Source organism: Schistocerca piceifrons, chromosome 7 (assembly GCF_021461385.2).
Source record: "Schistocerca piceifrons isolate TAMUIC-IGC-003096 chromosome 7, iqSchPice1.1, whole genome shotgun sequence".
Lineage (NCBI taxonomy): Eukaryota > Metazoa > Arthropoda > Insecta > Orthoptera > Acrididae > Schistocerca > Schistocerca piceifrons.
In genome coordinates, this window is record NC_060144.1 from 280347767 (window position 1) to 280355963 (window position 8197).

The following is an 8197-nucleotide window of genomic DNA, read 5'->3' on the forward strand; positions in this document are numbered from 1 at the left end:
GGTGGATGTTAGTGTTGAAAATAGTGCTGGGTCGAGAGAAGCAGTTACAGAGAACAGGGGAGAACAATCCTGGACGTCGACTGAAAAGCAGACACTCAAGGTTTTTTTTCATCGAAGAACACGACAGAGTGGTATGATATTATTTATCTAGACACACACTACGGATTGCTTGCCGGATCTAGGTTACGGCCATCTAAAATGCGGGTGAAGGAACTTACGTATTGGGTACACGTCACGGCGTGATCTCAGTGGTGATTCTATCATCGCTTGTGTCATGAAAGATAATTCAAGGGCTGTTGACGTATTTCAATAATTAAGTTTATTTTCCTTTGTAGAATCTCCATTCAATGGGAGTTTTAACGTTTCTTAATAAACCACCTGTTCTTAAAAGTTAAATTTGCCCTGTTGGCAATGTTTATTACAAATGGTTCCCTGTCTTCTATGTCTACCCTCAATTTATATCCTGAGGATCACCTTTTAGTAAATTATTCCCTAATACAGCAACAGGGCATAAGTCCGCGGGCGTACGGCTTGTCCCTATGACTTTTCCGAGCGTAGCTTTATTCAGAACCGTGGATATGCTCCTCTGTCACATTTGCAGAGCACTAAATTCGTAGCGGCTAAGTGGTGGCGATGACTTGTAGTACCCCATAAACTCTTAAACACAGATATTACACAACTATCGGTGTTAGTACAATCAGTTTGGCAAGTGTGAGAATTTTATGCCTAATTCCGCTGGATATGTGTCACGCTTACATAACTTACAGACTCTTATACGGAGTTCACCAATATATTTGTTGGTGGTGCCATATCAATCAACAAAATATAACAACAGTGATCAAATCTCTGCCTCCAACTTTCTCTGTCACAATATCTGTAATTCATATGTTGACTATTGATGTTCTACCAAGCCCAGTCCTTAGTGTGGTAGTATTTACGTCTGACAAATTTGTGTATGTCCTGTCAGTATTATACAGTAATGTAAATAAAAAATTATATGTATTATGTCACAGAAATAGTGGTAATGTGACCACCCCAAGAATTTTGTGAAATGTGATTATTTTTTAGCACACACCAAGGTATTTTCCGTAGTTTCACCTAGAGTGGAGGGGTGCTTTATGACCACCGCAAAAGTCTTAAAAAATACCAGTTTATTTAATTGACATTGATTTTCTTTCACAACATACCTTTAAAAGCTATGATGTTGTCAGAATGGTCCTGAATCTGAAAATACACTCCTGGAAATGGAAAAAAGAACACATTGACACCGGTGTGTCAGACCCACCATACTTGCTCCGGACACTGCGAGAGGGCTGTACAAGCAATGATCACACGCACGGCACAGCGGACACACCAGGAACCGCGGTGTTGGCCGTCGAATGGCGCTGGCTGCGCAGCATTTGTGCACCGCCGCCGTCAGTGTCAGCCAGTTTGCCGTGGCATACGGAGCTCCATCGCAGTCTTTAACACTGGTAGCATGCCGCGACAGCGTGGACGTGAACCGTATGTGCAGTTGACGGACTTTGAGCGAGGGCGTATAGTGGGCATGCGGGAGGCCGGGTGGACGTACCGCCGAATTGCTCAACACGTGGGGCGTGAGGTCTCCACAGTACATCGATGTTGTCGCCAGTGGTCGGCGGAAGGTGCACGTGCCCGTCGACCTGGGACCGGACCGCAGCGACGCACGGATGCACTCCAAGACCGTAGGAATCTACGCAGTGCCGTAGGGGACCGCACCGCCACTTCCCAGCAAATTAGGGGCACTGTTACTCCTGGGGTATCGGCGAGGGCCATTCGCAACCGTCTCCATGAAGCTGGGCTACGGTCCCGCACACCGTTAGGCCGTCTTCCGCTCACGCCCCAACATCGTGCAGCCCGCCTCCAGTGGTGTCGCGACAGGCGTGAATGGAGGGACGAATGGAGACGTGTCGTCTTCAGCGATGAGAGTCGCTTCTGCCTTGGTGCCAATGATGGTCGTATGCGTGTTTGGCGCCGTGCAGGTGAGCGCCACAATCAGGACTGCATACGACCGAGGCACACAGGGCCAACACCCGGCATCATGGTGTGGGGAGCGATCTCCTACACTGGCCGTACACCACTGGTGATCGTCGAGGGGACACTGAATAGTGCACGGTACATCCAAACCGTCATCGAACCCATCGTTCTACCATTCCTAGACCGGCAAGGGAACTTGCTGTTCCAACAGGACAATGCGCTTCCGCATGTATCCCGTGCCACCCAACGTGCTCTAGAAGGTGTAAGTCAACTACCCTGGCCAGCACGATCTCCGGATCTGTCCCCCATTGAGCATGTTTGGGACTGGATGAAGCGTCGTCTCACGCGGTCTGCACGTCCAGCACGAACGCTGGTCCAACTGAGGCGCCAGGTGGAAATGGCATGGCAAGCCGTTCCATAGGATTACATCTAGCATCTCTACGATCGCGTCCATGGGAGAATAGCAGCCTGCATTGCTGCGAAAGGTGGATATACACTGTACTAGTGCCGACATTGTGCATGCTCTGTTGCCTGTGTCTATGTGCCTGTGGTTCTGTCAGTGTGATCATGTGATGTATCTGACCCCAGGAATGTGTCAATAAAGTTTCCCCTTCCTGGGACAATAAATTCACGGTGTTCTTATTTCAATTTCCAGGAGTGTATGAATTTGATGCGAAAAGTTATGTACACTAGTAGGACTTAAATTTTTGGCTAAGTTTTAATAAAAAAATTGAAAATCATTAAAAATAATAAGTATTTTTCAAAATTTCAAAATATGAAATTCCGGACTATGTTACGGTATTTTCAGATGGTGGGCACATTCTACCCCTTAAAACGCGTAACATGTTCACAACATGGAAATTAGAATATGTGTTTAAAAGCGAATAATGGTCAAAATTTCTGGTCGTTGGTATAATAAGCATAATCGAATGAAGATATCACCACCTAACACCAAAAGAGAACGAGAAAAGAAGTTACGTTTCTCATAATCTGGTCTATTTTAACAGTGAAGAAAAGAATAAAATCTAATATCTTAATTATTCTTCTTCGTGCAAAATTTTTAGTCAGGTGCTATTTACAGTACACATACTGTCATGAGTTGATTCAGCACCGCCGTAACCGCGATCAGTTTGGTTCAAACGCAAGGTTCATGCATATCTTTGACAAAGAAAAGGACATGAAGTATAACTTCTCTGTTGCCGTACTTGGGAAAGTCGGAAAGGAAATTCTCAGTTTAGCAATTCAAACACATTTAGAATAAACACAGCACTAATACAATATCAGTAATGCTGTTCATACCACGAAGCATACTGATTACATCAATAGCTACGACCACAACGTCTTACCGAACGGTCTGCAATTACGGCAGTGGCATGCAATTACCTACGTAGATCATGCACGCCATTTCCTGTGGAATGTTACAATGTCTCCCAGTGTATGTAATAGAGAGTTACTACTGCTCTAGCGCAGCGAAAGGCAGAAACTGTCTTTCAAGAGACTCCAAGGGTGCTATCGCAAACATTGTCAGTGTTTAGAACATATCATCAAAATACTGTAGAGTTTTTGACAAAAGCTAGAAGATGCGTGATACAGTGTTTTCCACTGCACGTTGTGTAGCCGATTTCTGATTTTGAGAAACAGTCACGTAATGAGTAGTTAACCACGTATGTCGAGATCCATATGCCAAATAAGTGTCCGTATGGCACAGTTCAGGGAAGCCAAACATGTCGCATAAGTGCTACAACGTTCTAATAAAATTGATTCTTACCAACTGAAAGCTACTGAAATAACAGAAATTCCACGTTTCCATGAACATTAAATATTTTGCGACAGTTTGTTAGAATTAAGACATCACTATTCAGAACAACTCTGGAGGAAAGACGAATCCCAGTAGCCAGAAGGATTTCTACCAGATACACGAAATTTGGGAAATGTGTTTACACATCATTAAGATGACTCTGATACAACTTCCGCGCTTTTCAACGTAAAAGCGCAGCAAGAAACGCAAATACGTCGTGTCCAAGCAAATTTACTGTAAATACGTGATGCTTTCTGCGCGACTTTCGCTTTTCTTTGGATTTGTCGCTATGACGCTGGTGTGAGTAAAGTATCACTTAAAATATAGTGCCGGGCGAAAAAACACTTGAGACATCCGAGTCGGCACTGAACTAGTACCGAGTCTTAGCACCCTAGATTTACTTGTGGAGGAGGTCGAGCGGATACTACGACACATACAAAATATCAGGTCACTTTACTAAAACTTCAACAATCTGAAATACTTAACTTGCAAACGGTCCTCCTCCAGTTTTGCAACGGTGAGCAATCAGTTGCCACTTACAGTGCGGCGGTTAGAGGAATGGGCTGCAAAGACGGGTTTTCCGTTTTCTGCCGCTAAGTGTCTGTGTGTGTGTTCATTTTAACGTTCTCGTCGTCCTTTGAATTTGCCTTCCTTGCATATGCGAGACACTATCCTACATTTTAGAGATACAGTGCAGTTTGTGGGCCGAGCGGTTCTACGGACTTCAGCCTGGAACCACGTGACCGCTACAGTCGCAGGTTCGAATCCTACCTCGGGCATGGATGTGTGTGATGTCCTTCGGTTAGTTAGGTTTAAGTAGTTCTACGTTCTAGGGGACTGATGGCCTCGGATGTAAAGTCCCAAAATACTTAGAATCATTTGAACTATTTGCGGTTTCTGGGATTCAGTGTTTACTCCAGATTGTCATGATTGCCACACCTACGAAACTTGAAAGCCAGAGCCCTGAAGGCATTGAACATCCTAAGTGCCTCAGCCACAGGTCTTGAGGAGCGGACAGGGCGTGGCTCCTCCAGTTTTATCGGGATTTTGTGCGTTCGCGGCTGGATTACGGGTGCACGGTCTATGGTTCAACGAGGCCCTCTTATTTGCGGATCCTTGACGCTGTCCACCATGCGGGGATTGGACTGGCCACGGTGCTTATCGGACGAGTCCCATTCCCTGTCTCTGTGCCGATGCTGGGGAACCGCCACTTATTAGCCGGTGGCACCTCCTGCTGGTGAGCTAGGCTTTTAAGTTTCTTGCAGCTCCAACCCCACGCGCTCACCATATTGTTCATGCGCCTCTGGACCGTCTTTCTTCCCACCATCACCGAGCCACAATGCTGTTTGGGATCCGCGTGCAACGTGTGCTGAAGTCCCTGGTGTGGAGCCCGTACCGTCCCAAATCCAGGATGTTAACCGCCTGCCACCCTGGTTACTGGAGAGGCCCAGAGTGATTTTAGATTTGGTGCGGTACAAGAGAGATTGCACTCCTGCCACCGTTTTTAATGCAGCATTTTCTGCCATTTTATCCGAGCACCACGACTACGTAGCTGTTTTTACGGAGGGGTCGAAACAGTGAGATTCCGTTGGTAACTCTGTTGTTTTTCCGGATTGTGTCCTCAAGGTCCGACTGTCTTAGATGCAGAATTGTTTGCTATCTTGCGGGCACTGTAGCAGATGTGACGTTTTTCCCGTCCTAAATTTCTTGTCTGTTCCGACTCATTAAGTGCCCTTCACTCATTGCAATTCTTGTAGGCCGCAGATAAAATAGTCCAGACCATCCAGGATGCCCTCTTCCAATTAAAACGACTTGGGAAGGAGGTGGCTTTCTGCTGGGTTCCAGGGCAAGTCGGCATTGATGGGAACGAAAGGAGAGATCTCGCAGCCAAGGAGGCGTGTCTCGATCCACAAGTCTTTCAGTGTGCCATCCCCCTACACGCACTTACCTCGCTGTTGAGCTCACGAGTCATGTGTCAGTGGGAGGATGAGTGGCAATAAGCTCCCTTTAGTCAAGCCCACAACGCGTGTGTAGTGTACTTCCTTCCAGCCCCGTAGACGGGACGAGATTCTCCTCACTCGTCTTCGGATAGGTCACAGTCCTATGATGCATGGCTTCCTGCTCCGGCGAGAGGACCCACCAACGTACGGTGCTTGTGGCGTCTAGGTCACTGGGCGCCACGTTTCATTGGATTGCGTTTAATTTTCTGACAAGCGGGCCGCGGCTGACTTGCCGGCTGATCTGCCACCTCTTTTAGGAAATACTCAAAAGAATGTGGTTGAAGTTTTAAAGCTCTGTGACTTGTCCAACTTTTTACCAAGATTTCAGGGAGAGGGTCTTCATTTGTTCACAGGTAACTGGCTCGCCCATATTTTATGTAAGTGGCCAGCCAGTGACACTTTCCTGTGTCATCCTTGGCGCTCCTTTCACTTTTTCCTTACGTTTTATTTTCTTATACAGCATTTTTTCTCCTTTTCCCGCTTTCTTTGGGTGTATGCTTCCGTTTTATTAAGTTTGTCCACATTAGTTTCTTTTAATGTGTGTCAGGTCGCTGACGACCTCGACCTTGACCGCCTAAAAACCACAACACACACACACACACACACACACACACACACACACACACACGCACGCACGCACTTGAATCCAGTCGCTCGTATTTTTTCTCTAAACGGCAGTGTGAATCATGGTTAAATGCACACCTGAAATCAAGGAAGTGGACAGAAACCTGACCACCGCTGTCTACAGAGATTTTGATTTCATGTAAAAACAGAGCGACAGCTCGCGTGATCTCTGTTTGCGGAATCCATGTTGATTTTGACAGAGGAGATAATCGAAATTCAGGAATTTCACGGTCTTAGGCGCTGCAGTCATGGACTGTGCGTCTGGTCCCGGCGGAGGTTCGAGTCCTCCCTCGGGCATGGGTGTGTGTGTTTGTCCTTAGGATAATTTACGTTAAGTAGTGTGTACGCTTAGGGACTGATGACCTTAGCAGTGAAGTCCCGTAAGATTTCACACACATTTGAACATTTTTTTTTTTTTTTGAAGAATTTCATAATTCTTGAGCACAAAACATATTCCATTATTACACAGTTGGTTGATATCAAACTTATAGGATTACACTGAGGTGACCAAAGTCATGGGATACCTCCCAATATCGTGTAGGACCTCCTTTCGTCCGGCATAGTGCAGCAACTCGTCGTATCATGAACTCCATAAGTCGTTGGAAGTCCCCTTAGGAAATACCGAGCCACGCTGCTTCTGTAGCTGTCCATAACTGCGAAAATGTTGTGCACAAACCGACAACTCGTCTATGTGCCATAGGTTTTCGATGGGATTCACGTAAGGCGATTTGGGTAGCCAAACCATTCGCTTACGCTAGAACTGTCCGGAATGATCTTCAAACCAATCGGAAACAACTGTGGCCCGATCGTGATCCATATAAAATTCCTCTGTTGTTTGGGAATATGAAGCACGTGAACGGCTCAAAATGGTTCCCATGTAGACAAATATAATCATTTTCAGTCAATGATTGGTGCTAACGAATACGTTCGTCGTACGACCCACATTGATTTCTGCGCTTATTCAGGCAGTGATGCTTGTCTGTTAGCACTGACAACCCTACCCAAACACCAATGCAGTCTGATATAAACTGCGTTGTCCTTGATGAGACGTAATGCATGAAATTTCATATTCTCGGCACACTCTCGATACTGTGGATCTCTGAAAACTGAATTCCCTAATGATTTACTAAATAAAATATCGAATGTGTCTAGCGCCGACTACCATTCCGGTTCAAAACTTGTTAATTCCCGTCGGGTGGCTTAATTACTGCAGGAACTGTTTTACATCAATCAAGTGAGTACACATGACAGCTCCGCCAGTGCAATGCAATTTTATACCTTGTGTATGCGATACTACCGCCATCTTTCTATGGCCTCCTGCTATCGCGTGACTCCTCTCCTATCACCTCAGTGTGTAATTAGATGCATCTGTCTTATGCATGTCGTAAACATTCGCTAGGTATCCCTCGTTGCTCCAACGAACTACAATAAAATGTTGCATATCCTCTGTACAATCTTGTAAATTTCTCTTCACTCCTAATGTTTTTCCGCTACAAACCGAATGTAGTCACGCGATCTGTTATCTCAGTATCTGCCATTTCGGCTTATGTACTGTGAGCGAAAGGAGGAACCGTATTACGAGTTTCCGTGAGGAAAAAAATTCGGAAGATCGAATTCAGTACTTCGGTATTCCCTCTGTTATGTTAATTTTTGGTGCCCGTATGGTCACTGAGTGACTAAATAGAGCTATTCGTACCGTTTACTGAGTTTACGCGAGACCGAAGTTTACTTTCAGTGTTGTTGAACTCTTGTCTCATTTCTTTCCTTCCGTTAATTTTCG